Source organism: Pipistrellus kuhlii, unplaced genomic scaffold (genome assembly GCF_014108245.1).
Source record: "Pipistrellus kuhlii isolate mPipKuh1 unplaced genomic scaffold, mPipKuh1.p scaffold_m20_p_7, whole genome shotgun sequence".
Lineage (NCBI taxonomy): Eukaryota > Metazoa > Chordata > Mammalia > Chiroptera > Vespertilionidae > Pipistrellus > Pipistrellus kuhlii.
In genome coordinates, this window is record NW_023425573.1 from 22051092 (window position 1) to 22066560 (window position 15469).

Here is a 15469-nt window from a genome sequence, read left to right on the forward strand (position 1 = left end):
TAAGGTGTGTAGTTCAGGGTCAGGCTCATGGAAAGCAGTAGAGAGACAGTAGCCACTATGATGAAGAGGCAAAGGATTTTATTCCTGTGGACAAAAATCTCAGGTGGGTTAGTCACCATTTGCCCTTGTGTCTCAGGCACCTGGATTCATTACATGCTTAATAAATACCTGACATGAAATTTGCTTATTTAGTTTCTTCCCGCAACCTCAGAGTGTCTCTCTTCAGTCTTCAGGAAAGTGATCTCTACAGGCTTGTTATTTGCTTTATTGGCTGGGCTACGCTTAAAATGAGTGGAAAGCACTGGGTGTCTCTGCCCCTAAATGGAATTCACTTACTTCAATGTCATGGTTCATCTGTGACCAAAATGTGCCTCGTAAGGGTCACAGCTTTCCCCCAGCATAGCGAATGAATGAATTGCCCTTTGGGTGGGTTGTGCAAGAAGAAAAACCTGCCTGTCCCAGAAATAGCCACACCAGGAGAAACAGCAGCAGCTGTGTCGGCTCTCGGTGTCTTGGCTTGGACATAAGAAAGACGGAGAGGCATAAATTTTGAGGCTGGTCTAGAGCCAGTTAAGCTCCTGAATGGGAAAGCCCAGTGGATAAAAAGGGGCCATGCTTTGTTGCTGCCTCGTAGGAATATGAGCTGGTCTCCTTGGGAACTGGAACCCTACTTAATTTACCTGTCAAATAGCCTGATGGATTTGTCCATAGAATTTTTAATAGAAGATAAAGCGCTTCACTCTGTGAGGCTTTCCCTTGCAGTAGGGAATGTATCCATCACTTGCCTAGATCAATGTGGCTAATTCAGGGCCCTTCAGCCCCGCCCTATTGAGTGCTTTATCTCGAATGTGTAAATATCATTATTTGAAGTGGGATTTAAAGATTGGCCATTGTACTAGAATGTTCAGTTTGTTTTCCAATGAAGACTTTAAGGAGAGAAGTTGACAGACCCCTCTAGACGGTGAACTGCTGGTATGCCCAGTGGCGGGAACCTGGCACGCCACCATCACAGATGCCCAGGTTTAGAGACACAGAAGAGCAGGGGAGCAGAGAGAGCCTATACAGGTGGAATACTCAGCCACACCATGATTTCTCACTATTTGCAACCTTCATTGGTAGCTAGGAGACTCTAGACCCCCCAGACCTCTAGGCAAGACCAGAGAACAGTTGTCCAGTACATAGCTGAGGATCCTGTAAATTCTTATCCACTCATTACAAAGCATGTTTTGGGGGAGAAACAAAGAAGTTGGCAATTCTCAGAGATTCCTGGTATCCCCTGCGCTCTTCACCATAAAACGTAAGGAATAAAATACATCATTAATTTTAGGTACAGAATATCTATTAATTTGCAACACTTGGATTATGCCTTTCATAAAAGACTGAAAAATCAAGTGTAAAATCATTAATAAATTCTGAATGTGCCTATTCAATTAATGGTTTTATAGTAATTGTAAATGTAAGCATTAAAGTGAATTTATATACATCTTCTTTACCCTTTCTTTGCCAGCAATAATGTGTAATTCTGTTTATCTCAGCAAGGCAAACCTAATGCTAAATTTATTCATTTAATAGAATATTTAATTCACATCTTTTAAAAACTTTTTTTTTCAAAAATAGAAAAGAATAATTAAATTCAGTTATTTCTAATAGAAAAAATATTGAGACCAAAACACTTGGTTGCTGAGTTATTTTTTAAATGTTAACATTAATACAAAATGAGGTAATTCAAAGTACTTGCCCTCCTTTGAAAACAATAAATAAAGAGGTTAAGGGTTTCCCTGTAGACTGTTTAAATTTTAAAATCTTAATTTAATTAAAAATAAAAAGCTACCTGGCTCCAAGTTGGGAATTTGAACTTAATTGCTCACATATTTAGCCCTTTCCAAACACCACTAACGTACTCCAAAAACATAAACATATGTTCTTAATACAATATAAGTATGAACTAAGATGGAATGTTTCTTTTACTTTTCAAAAACATTTATTTGTTTGTTCATTCATTTTTTTTTATTTTAGAGAAACAGGAAAAGAGAGAGAGAGAGAGGTCAATTTGTTGTTACACCTGTTTATTCATTCATTGGTGAATTCTTGTATATGTCTTAATGAGGGTTTGAACCTCCAACCTTGGCATTATGAGGATGATGCTCTAACCAACAGAGTTACCTAGTCAGGGTACTTTTAATTTTTTAACATGACACTAATTCCAGAAATCACAACAGAAAAGACTTATTACATTAAAATTAAAACTTTTATAGAAAAAAGAAAAAAAAGAAAGTAAAAAAAATCAAATAACACACAAGAAAAGCATTGGTAACTTATGACATAGTGTTGATATCTTTAGCATAGTTATTTCTTACATTTTAAGAAGAAAACAAACCCTAGATACCATAATATAAATATAGCATAGAAAGATATAAAGGCTATTCAATACAGGAGTGCAAATGGCCAACATTTTCTTGAAAATATATTTATACTCACTGATAATAAAAAATAAAAGAATCAAATTAAATCAAGTTAAAATTGAGATTTGCAAAAATTTCAAAGAAGGATATTATACAATATTAGTACACATGTACAGGATCAGTCACTTTCATGGATTATTGCTACTACATAGTATATATTTGCTATGTTTCTGGAAAGCACTTCAGAAAACCAAATTTTTTTTAAATATATTTTTATTGATTTTGTAGAGAGAGGAAGGGAGAGAGACAGAGAGCTAGAAACATCGATGAGAGAGAGTCATCGATCAGCTGCCGCTTGCACACCCCCTACCAGGGATATGCCCGCAACCAAGGTACATGCCCTTGACCGGAATCGAACCCAGGACCTCTCAGTCCCCAAGCCGACGCTCTATCCATTGAGCCAAACCGGTTTTGGCTAGAAAACCAAATTTAAAATTTTACCTATTCATATTGACACAGACATTTCATTTGTAGAAATCTATCCTTAAAATAAATATTTAAACGGACCGGCATAGCTCAGTAGTTGAAACCTATGAAACAGGAGGTCATGGTTTGATTCCTGTCAGGGCACATGCAGGGGTTGCATGCTCAATGTCCAGTGTGGGGCATGCAGGAGGCAACCAACCAATGATTCTCTCTCATCATTAATGTTTCTATCTTTCTCCCTTTTCCTTCCTCACGGCAATAAAAATATATTTAAAATTAAAATAAATAAATATCTATTCAAGTAATATTCATGGATGTTCAGTAAAGAATGGGTGAGTTCATTGTGAAAGCAATATAAATATCAATTAATAGTGATTTGATTAATGAATTATGGTACTGTATAGTGATACAGGGAGATAATATGTAGATATTTGAAATATTATAAATCTATAGATATTGAAACACATTTCAGTAGGAGTGTAGTACAAAAAAGCAATTAAGAAACAGCATTAATTGCTTTTGGTTTTAGAAAATGAGACTTCTACTTACCAAAAATATCTAAAACTTTAAAGAACATTGAGGGGGATACTACAATCCAACTGATTTTTTTCTATTATAGCCCAACTTTGAATACATATGTGAAGTTATCTATATATGCAAGTTGTTTTCATTTTTAACATAACTTATTTAAAATTTATTTTATTATATTTTGAGAAGAACAGGTTTTTCAAAGAGGTTTTTATTTGTTGCTTGTTGAAATTTAATGTTTATTTCTAAGGACTGCTAATGACAGTGCTTCCACTTAAGAGCAATACCACTGACCACCCTCCAGTAAATTTAATCTCCAGGGAAGAAAAACCAATATGGTTCTATTATGCTACTTGTAAATAAATGTTGATTTACTCACATTTTCTTAAAATATATGCTTAAGTAAGTAGATCAATAGAGAGGATATAATAAGATAATGCATGTTATGGGGAATAAAAACAGTAAAGGCTGTGGGGACTCAGGAATATATAAAGGCAATATTTAATTAAAACCATTGGTTGATAATTATATAATAAACACTGGTTGATACAGTCCCTGGTTTTGAAACTAAGAGGGCATAGCACCTCCGTAGCTACAAGCATATCCAGAGGCGATATTGGTTTCATATCCCTGTCTTTAATAAAAAGAAAGAAGGCTTCTTAGAGAAAGCGCTGACTCTGTGGCTGTGGTAGGGAATATACAAGATGAGTCTGGAGCACCTTGTTGTGCCAGAAAGTGAGGATGTGTTAAACGTTTCAAAACACATACGATGATGGACGTATCTCAAAGGGATACAGTAGGCAATCGAAGGAGCTCCCCATGACCAAAGCTGAAACAATTTGAGCAGCAAATAAGCAACATGATATAAAAGACATATTGATGAGTCCACACTGATGGAAACATATGACTGAATAAATTAATAAATAATAGATGGACAGACGATAAATAGAAAGATTCCCATGCAGAATTCCAAATAATTTATGCCGATTCTCCATCCACTAAGGTGAGCATAGTGACTTATTTCTGAAGAATACAGTTTGAAAAGCAGGGAAGGGGGAAAAAAAAAAAAAAAAAGAAGATGAATTTTTACATTTGAGAAACCTGGCCAACACTACCTAATCTATGTGATCAAGGTCAACATGAGACTTTTATAAATCATGCTGATAATGCGAATCCTTGGTATGATGTGGAATTTTACTGTGGTTTTCATCCCCAAAACACATTCGTCCAGCCTAATCGTGAGTAAAACAGCAGACAAATACCAATTGAGAGACATTCTACAAAATCCCTGGGCAGTCGTACTCAAAACTGTCAAGGTCACCAAAAAAGAGGAGAGTGAGAAACTCTCACAGCCAAGAGGAGCCTAAGGAGATTTGAGAACTGGATGTCATGTGGTCTCCTGGAGGGGATCCTGGAACAGAAAAAAAGAGCCTTAAGTAAAAATTCCAAATCTGATTAAAGTATGGACTTCCATAAATAAAGATGTATCCATAGTGGTTAGTCAGTTGTGACAAATATGCCATACTGTCATAAGATGTTAACAGTAGTGAAAATTGGGTATGAGGTCTGTGGGAACAGTATCCTTGCAACTTTTCTGTAAATCTGAAACTATTCCAAAATAAAATGGTCATGTTGTTTATTTATTTTATTTTGTTTTTTTATGTTGTTTAAGAAAGAGTGGTCAAGGTAGACCTCATGTAGGTATTCGTGTTAAGCAAAGACTTAAGAAGAATGAGGGTGCCTGGCTGGTGTTGCTCAGTGGTTGAGCATCAACCTAGGAACAAGAAGGTAACATTCAATTTCAGGTAGGGGCACAAGCCTGGGTTGTGGGCTTAATCCCTAGTAGGGGGCATTTTGGAGGTAGCTGATGCATGATTCTCTCCCTTCCTTTCTGAAATTAATAAAAATATTTTTTAAAGAAGAGGAAGGGAGCCAGTCATGTGGGTATCTGGAGAACAGGCTCTGTAAATGAAGCAGCCTTGCCTTTCAAGGAAGAGCAAAGCGACAAGTGGCCCAGGAGTAATCAGAGGTGGGGGAGGGGTGTGGTGGGGCAGTGAGAAATTAATTTAGGTTGTTTAATCTAGATGTCACTAGCAAGTTTTGGAAATGCAAATAATAATATCTGGTTTTAAATTGTCATAAGCCTCAACTGATTTAAATTATTTAGTACTGTCTGGTACATGTTTAATAAATGGTGACTATTACCAGTAATAGTTATTGCTTGTGAAATTGGAAACATTTTGAGATGTCCAAAAAAAAAAAAAAAAAAAAGACTTTCAAAACATACTGCATTGACAAAAACAAACTCCTTCTAATTATAAGACTGTTCTTGAAAAAATAAAAGGCTGTCCTTAGTATAAATTTTCTTCCCTCATTCAGCTATGTAAAGACACAGATTGGATTCCATCATCATAGAAAGAATATGAGAGACAAATGTTAAGACATTGTAACTATGGCCATCAGCCCCGTGATTTCACACACCCTCTGCTTGTTTCCACATATCATATTGTAGTGTCAAACAGCTTCTCCCAGTTTGCCTCTGATACTAAATTTGCATAAACTGTCTTTATCAGCTCATATGCTCCAATTTCTAACTGTTTGCCATAATATTAAGTGTAATGACTGTACAGTGAGTCAAGTCACCTCACATAGCTGTATTCCATTTAACTACCCGTTGTCTCTTTCACACAGAATTAGGCTCCACTGAAGAAAACAAATCAGCCCATATATCTGCGCTGCCAGTTCAGAGGCAGAGGCAGTGCCTGGCGAGCAGGAAAGGCAGCATGGTGCTCATGACCTATAGCAATCAATGCAAATTTATGCAACAGTTAAGAAGGTGTTTTAATTCCAATAACAAACATTCTGTGACTGATGAATCATTCAAAGCTCTTTTCTATGTATTTGCTTAATACAAGCATGCTAGCAGAGGTGGCTGATGCTTCAGCAAGTAGCCCACAGCAGGGTAGCCTGCACCGCCTCTAGCAGGTTGGAGAGGAGGGGGGAAGGACAAGAAGGCTGTGAGTTCAGACATCTGAATGTTGGTGTGAAGTCAGTGCAGGATGTGGTCAAATTCCATCAGCTTACTAAAAAAAAATACCAATCAAGTAACAGAGAACTAATTGGTGGCTGATTCTATGGTTGTTTCTGGCCTTCCTTTAGCATGGTCACCTAGAAATGCTTCCCCAGTGACCACAGATCAGTGCTATGGAAGGCTTTCAACATAGTTTGCCCTGGATAATATCATAACAACATCCCTGGGAAATTCTGTTTCCTTTTAAATGACTATTGTTTGCATAAAAATTTATTTGGGAGTTTTTCTGTGCTTCAAATGGGAGAAATAGTTTATACAAGCCACTTTGAAAAATAATTCTGAAAATGCATATATGACTCAAGCCTCAGAAATTCCAATTCTTGCTATTTTTTCCAAAGAAAATCTAATATAAGCTCACCAAGAAACATGTACACAGTTGATCTTTAGAGCAGCAGTCTCCAACCTTTTGGACCTCATGGACCACCAGTGGTACATGGACCACCAGTTGGTGACAGCTGCTTTAGAATATGGTTTATATTGCAAACCTTATAGTAAGAAAAATTTGGAAACAATCCAAATGTTTGTCAGTGGAAGAATCCTATATAATAAAAGACTAATATGCAAATTGTCCCCTTGGGAGGTTGACCAGATGACCAGGAGTTTGATTGCTCACTATGATGTGCACTGACCACCAGGGGTGGTGCAGAATATGGAAGGTGACCAGTGGCAACAACAGGATGCTGAGGGAGTAGAGGCAGAGAGGCGGGAAGGGAGGGAACCTGATTGGCCTTGATTGCTGGCCAGGCCGAGGGACCCTGCCATGCACAGATTTTGTGCACCAGGCCTCTAGTGAATAGATAAAATTGTCGTATAATTTATTCCATGGAATACTATGCCTAAGTTAAAAGAATCAGGCTATATAGATGTAAAAAAACAAAAACATAATGCTAAATGAAAAATAACCAAGTTTCAATGTATATAGTTCATACCAAATAATTATTTATATGAACTTTAAAATTATATATTAAACAATCTATATATATAAAAGGCTAATATGCAAACTGTCCCTGTGGGAGTTTGACTGGGAGATCAATTGCTTGCTATGACATGCACTGACAACAATGGTGTGCCCAGAATGAAGGAAGGTTCTGGCTGGCAGCCAGAAGGCCCAAATCAGCCCTGATCACTGGCTAGGCCTGGGGACCCTACCTATGCACCAGGCCTCTAGTACTTATATGTTGATGGATATGTATATATTTTAGTTCTTTGGGTGAAGATGGATTCTAAGAAGATGCATTAGGATCAAGTGTTCAGGAAGGGGAGGGAACTGGAGAAAAGACATAAAGGGGACAATAATCCTAGAGTGATGATTTTAACAATCCTATATAACAAAAGCTTAATGTGCTAAGTGTCCACTTGTTTGGTTATCAACCAATCAAAACGTAATATGCTAATGATATGCTAAGGACACACAACCGCTCACTATGATATGCACTGACCACCAGGGCCCAGATGCTTCCACCAGTAGGTTAGCTTGCTGCTGAGGTTTGGTTGATTGGGATTGAGAGAGATGGGCCAAACACGCCTTGAAGCCCTCCTGTAATCTCACCCGGGCTGGCAAACCTCCCATGTCCCTCCCCAGCCCTGATCATGCATCAATTGGGTTCCTCAGCCTGGCCTGTGCCTTCTTGCAATCTGGGACCCCTCAGGGGATGTTGAAGAGCTAGTTTTGGCCTGACAGTGGTACCACCAGTCACTATGATGCTCACTGACCACCATGCAGCAGACACTCAATGCAGGAGCCTCACCCGCCTTCACAGCAGCACAAAGGATGTCCGACTGTTAGCTTAGGCCTGCTCCACAGGAACAGTTGGACATTTCCTGAGGGCTCCCAGACTGTGAAAGGGCACAGGCCGAGCTGAGGAGAACCCCCACCCGAGTGCATGAATTTTGTGTACTGGGCCTCTAGTAATAACATATTAGTAACAGGGAATATAGCTGATTGAGTCAATTTAATTCTGTGCATCTGAGGCCCCGCATGGCCACTACTAAATGTTAATGAGTATGAAGAGTGTGACTTTAAGGACAAAAGCAGTGCAAGGAACTCAGGCTCCTACACCTTTCCTCCTGTGTCTGCTGTAGTCTGACCCCCAAAAAGGGAACTGGTGGCTCAGATCTTATACACAATCCAATCACTGGCCTCTCTGTAACATTGCCAATGAGGACTCCAGTTTAACAGAGTTGGGTCATACAGTAACTTGTGTGCTAAAACACATTAAAAAAAAAAGTTACTGCCTAACCTGCTAACACTGCAGACACCTCATTGACTATTACACTGGAATTAGTCTCTTCCTATGAATACATCATGCTTCAATTCTTCAATTTGTTTCAATCGACCTAATAAAATAAATGGTTTTTCCAAAAATGACTACAGTGGTTTAGCAGCTGGCTTTACCCACCTTTTCAGCAGTGCAGACTTAACGCAGCTGACATTCAAGTTGAGATAATTGGAGTGTAAATTACTTTCAAGCACTTTCTTCTTAAAATAGAGAAGGGTCTGTCCTTCATATTGGAACATGACATTAATTTTGGTTATCCATGAGACAGTGTGGTGAAATGACTTTATAACACTTGTTATGGTGTTAATTCAATGTGTCTTTAACAGTTATGTTCTTGTAAAAAAAAATGTGTTTAATAGGCCTGTAATGGAAATTTTCTTACTTCAAAATAAATTTGTAAAGTAGAACAGTATTGACTGAAAGTACTCATAAGGAAATCTCCATAGGAAAGACAGGGAATTCAGAAAAGTAGTATGTAACTTCTGTGTTTATTTTGTTGGTTTTGTTTGATTTTTGGTGGCTCCATCATTTCACTTCATGCTTTAGGTGACACTCCAGTTGGGACTGCTCAACTCCATGTGGGTCTTATGCAGAGGCTGAGGCCCCGAGGTATCTCCTTATAACTATGAGGCCATTCCCAAATGCCTGCCTACCCTCCAGACATGTACTCTAGCTAGCCTGCTCTCTGCTCATCAATCTATGATTACCAACTTAGTGAACTATTTCCTAAAATGAAATAAGTTACAGTTAGTTTATTTCTAAAACAAGTTTGTTTCCTGATGGTCTCAAATAATCTAGGTACAGAAGTGGAATTAAGACAGGCAGAGTTGGAAGGCAAGGGCAAGACTGGCATTAGGACAGGCACATCTAAGGCTCTTTTTGGGAAGACAAGTAATTTCTTGAAAACCAGAATAGAACACCTTCATCAAGATAAAATGTCCAACCAAAATCAGCTTGGCTCAGTGGATAGAGCATCAGTCTGCAGACTGAAAGGTCCCAGGTTTGATTCCGGTCATGTACATTGGTTGCAGGCACATACTTGGTGGGGGATATGCAGGAGGCAGCTGGTCGATGTTTCTCTCTCATTGATGTTTCTAGCTTTCTATTCCTCTCCCTTCCTCTCTGTAAAAAATCAATAAAATATATTTTTTAAATGTCCACAAAATGGTGAAATCTGCTCTTCTCATTAAAAATAATAATAGCTATTTAATCATTAGTTTTGAATGATAATAATTATATAAATGAATACTAATTCAGTTATCTTTCAGAGTCATTAAATACATTTCAGCAAATAGGAGTAGAAGTATTTTAAGGTGACAGTGTGAAAAATGAGAACTTGAGGCATAAAACTTCTCCCAAATTCTGCTCCAAATTTTGTATCTTACTTAAAATAGCTCATGGAATCTATAATATCCTTTATTCTTCTTCAGCAACATTCAAGTAACTTACTCCCATTGATCATCAGCAAACATGTATAGGTGTATCTGAACAATCTAAAATGGTTTTCACACAGAATCAGAAACTCCCTGGTCATTCCCAGTTAGGCCCACAAAACTGAAAACTTCCTGAGGTGGGTCATAACTTGCATTTATCAAAAACTCATTTATTTTAACCTCCAAACAATAAACGGCTATAATTCTGTCTATATTATAGAACTTTCCAATCTGCCACATCTAAGACTGGTGTATTATCAAATAATGTTAATTTTTGTTAAGGCATTAACTTTTAACCACATTTAATAAAGGTCCTTTTGAATTATTGAAAGCATATAAGTCCCTAATCCCTTTCCAGGAGGTTGGATGATACTATCCGGAGGCATTTTGCTGTGCACTATAATGACAGGAGAGGCAAATTCCACATATAATTGAGATGCAAAAGATTTGGAGATGTCCAGAAAGATATCATTGCAGGAGATTGTATTTAGTAGGAGCTGGGTGCTTTATGGAAAAATTATGAAAAGAAAGGAGTGGAAATCGGCAGGGGAAAAAAGAAAAGGCCAATATACAAACTAAATTCTAAATGGTTTATACTGTAATCTACCCCTCTACTTTTCCTAGTATATCTTCAGTAGATTCTTCACTGACTAATGCCTGACTTTATCTTATTAAAATGGAGAGAACATGAACAGACAGTTTGAAGATGGACAATTGACACCTGTATCACCTATGGTTTATTTAGTTTCAGCCATATCTAATTTATGGTATTAAGCTTATTTTTTCAAAAAGACACTTGAAAACCCATTAATAACTAAGAAACATTGTCTTTGCATTGGTCAACTAATACCTTACACATATCCATTCAACAAATATATTTTGCAAACCAACTATTTGAAGAAAACTCAGCTAGAGCTTTAAAGGATCTGATACTGAATCAGATATTTATATTGTATCTAAAAGGAACTCACTCCAGTAAGAACTGTAAGACCTTGGCTCTGTTAACTATAATCCAGGGTAAAAAGTGAGAAATACTTGTACAAATGGAAGATTAAAATATTTGCTCCAGGAGAAAGAATAATTATGTGGAGGGATTAGAAGTTCAGTTGAATCTGAGAAGAAATTTAAAATCAACCAAAATAAATGAGTCAGATTTGTCCAATAAATAAAAAATGTGATCTACAAATCAGAATTTTATGATGCTGATGATTACTGTGGTAAAAGGTTTCAAACCCTTGCAAGACTCATAGTCCAAAGAATAAGATTTGGGTAATAGAACAAATCCATTATGCAATCCACCCCCACCATAGGAACCAAATGTAACATGAAGACTAACAAAACAAAACAAAACAAAACAAAAAACACCTTTATACTTGGGAGATGTTAAATTTAATATATAGTGTAGAATTATTTGAGATTTTATCTTTCTTAAGGAACAAGTGTTGGAGTAACCAAATTGTTGCTGAACTATTTATGAGTTTGTCTTAATCTCTATCCTTAGAAAGAGAAAAATAGCGGATAAGAGCAGCCATGTTCTATGGCACAGATCCACTGTGACACACTTAACTGATTCAAAATATTCACTCTATGTGGTCATCTAAAATATGTCTTCTCTTCCAAAACCATGACATTGCTCTTCAAGAGCAAGGTTTAAAATGGGGAACAAAGACTTGTAGAAACTAGAGCTAGTAATTATGCCACAAAGACATACAGGTTGATAATTCTACTAATAATAGATACCTTTTCTTTAGAATTATAAAATAACAGAAATAAATTGTCCAAAAGTGCACAAACACCAATTATAAATAGAATTGTATTAGGGGGAAAGCAGATTTTTTTAAAAAGTACTATCATAGCTCTTTTAAAAAAAATTCTTTATTGATTAAGGTATCACACATTTGTCCTCATCTCCCCCATTCCCATCCCAAACCTTTCCCCACGCATGCCCCAACCCCCTGTTGTCTGTGACCACTGGTTAGGTTAATATGGATGCATACATATTCTTTGGTTGATATCATAACTCCTTTATCCAATAGTGTAAGCATTTAGATTTCTGTATTGCAGCTTAATCTGGTGTTGCTTTAGGAAAATGTTTTCACCTCTAACAAGCCACAAGCCCTAACCACCAACACATCCAACCACAAGTTAAATCTAATTACTGAATATTAATTCAGTTATTATAGGAGGAGCTACTGAATTTTCACACATTGCCTTATTCAAAGCTGTCTGGATTTCAAAAGAACTCTGCCATCTGTCATGACACCAAGTATAACTGATCATCAGATAAAGGAATGATTGAAGAACTTATCCAATTAATTCCTTCTGGGCTCCCCATACTACAAGAGTCAAGCCAAGCCAAAGTTAGTTTGCCTCTATCTTTAGTTTCCTGTTGTTCTCACTGCCACTGCATTCCTGATAACTACGTATCCGCTTATCATGTTAGACCTCATATTGTGTCTAACTTCATATGCATCCTGAACCACAATTGAATACATTAAAAGTCATTCATAAGTGTCTCACATCATACAAATTGATGATAGATTTGAGCTGATAATTGAGCCCTGGCCTTCTCCCAAACACACACATATTCACACCCACACTCACACACACATTCACACATGCGCACACACGCACACACAATTGTAATTCCTATGTTAAATAAAATAAATAAGCTAGGTCAATAAAGTTTAAGCCTAGTATACTTCTGGATAGAACTCAGGAATAAATATTACAATAAATGATAAGTTTGGACCATGGGGAAATAGTGCCTTCAGACTTTATACAAAGTCACTGTTTCTTCTGAATTACATCTGGATGTCAGACCATAAGCCTCTTCCTAGGACACTCCTTGATTTTACCACTCTGATGGTGCTGAGAACATTTTTCATGGTACTGCACAAAGGTCTCTCTGTGAGGAATCATTGGAGAATTTTTTTCTCATTTTAGTTTTTAACACAATTGTATTTCTTATAAGTTACAAGCTTCGTTCTTATCTTATGAACACTGTAAGTTTTGGGATCAATCCTGTGTCCCTCTTGGTATTTTGTGCTATAAAACTCAGTCCAGACAAATCCATGATCCATATCTTCCAGGATGAGCCTTGGAACTAGGAATAGGTGAAGCCAGGGAGGCACCAAGAACACAAAGACTCACTCAGGATGCCTGACCTGCCTTGCTTTAACCTTGCAGAACCTGACATCATGTAGCAAGTCTAGGACTAAATGGCTTCACTGCCAAATGTTTTCAAACATCTAAAGTACTAATACCAATCCTCTTACAAAAAAAATGTAGGAGGAAACACTCCCAAACTCATTTTATGAAGTCATAATTACCCTGATAGCAAGCCAGAAAATGACACTATAAGAAAATTACAAGCCAATATCCCTGATGAACATAGATGCAAAATCCTCAAAAAAATATTAGTAAGTTTTATGAAACAATACATTTAAAAGATCACACAACATAATCAAGTGACATTTATTTCAGAGATGCAAGAATGATTCAATATCATTGAAACAAAAACAAGTATATACCATATTTTTAAATGAATGATAAAAATTACATGATCATCTCAAGAGATGCAGGAAAAGTATGAAATACAACATCCATTCATGATAAAAAAAACTCTCCACAAGCTTGATTCAAAGTGAGCACATCTCACTATAAAACAACGTATGACAAGTATGCAATAATGAACACTGAAAGCTTTTTTCTCTTAAGACAAGGATATGCACCCTCAATACGTTTATTCAACATAAGAGGGAGAGTCCTGGCTAGAGCAATAAGGAAAAAAATAAAGTAACAAGTATCCAATCACAAAGGCAGAAGATAAAACTGTTTCTATTTGCAGATAACACAATACATATGCACATTATACATAATATATATAAAACCCAAAAGACTTTACCAAAAAAATTGTCAGAACTAATCATCAAATTTAGAAAAGTTGCAGGATATAAAATCAATATACAAAAAACAGTTGCCTTTCTATATATCAGCAACAAGCTACCAGGAAAAAAAAATTCAAAATAATCCCATTTACAATTGCATCAGGTAGAATAAAATATCTAAGAAAGCATTTAACCAAGGAGGTTGAAGATCTGTATACTGAAAACTATAAAACACTAATAAAAAATTGAAGAAGACTAAATGGAAAGATATTCCATGCTCATAACTGGAAGAATTAATACTGTTATAATGTCCATATATATATATATGAAAAAAAAAATGAAACTGGATCTCTATTTTACATTATATACAAAAATAAACTAAAAAAAAATAATGAAAGACTTGAACATAGGTCATAAAACTCCAAGAAAAAAATATAGGAATAAACTCCTTGACATTGATCTTGGCAATAATCTCTTGAATAAGATACCAAAATCATGGGCAACAAAAGCAAAAAAATAAATAAATAAACAAATGAGACTACATCAAATTGAAAAGTTTTTGCAAAGCAAAGGAATTATCAACAAAATGAAAAGGCAGCCTATGGCTTGGGAAAAAATATTGTATTTGTGAACCACATATTCAATAAGAGATTACTATCCAAAATATATAAGGAAATCATGCAACGCAGGAACAAAACAAACAAAATAACCCAAAGTAACCCAATTTAAAAATGGACAGAACTGAATAGACATTTTTATATGAAATCATCAAGTTGTACACTTTATGTTTCAATTTTATTTGTTAATTGTCTATACACTAGAGGCACAATGCATGAAGTTCATGCAAGAGAAGACCTTTTTTTTTCCCCGCTGCCAGCCCTGGCTTCCCTCTGGCACTGGAGACCCAAGCTTCCCTCATAGCCCCAGTTTTGTTTTGTCTAATTAGCATATTATGCTTTTATTACCTATATATATAAAAGCCTAAGAGACCATGGAAACTGAAACAACAGAACAGACAACTGAACAGGCTGTGTGGGGCAACCAGGCCAGCAGGGGGTCAGTTGGGAATGGTCAAGCCAGTGGGGGGTGCGGGGGGCGGGGAACAGTTAGGGGTGACCAGGCAGGGAGGCAGGTAAGTAGTTAGGAATCAGTGGTCCAGGATTGTGAGAGGGATGTCTGACTGCCGGTTTAGGCCCAGTCCCCAGGATCAGGCCTAAACTAACAGTTAGGCATCCCCCAAGAAGTCCCGGATTGGAGAGGGTGCAGACTGGGCTGAGGTGACGACCCCCATGCACAAATTTTGTGCACTGGGCCTCTAGTTATAGATATAAAAGCCTAAGCAACTGTTACAACTGAATAA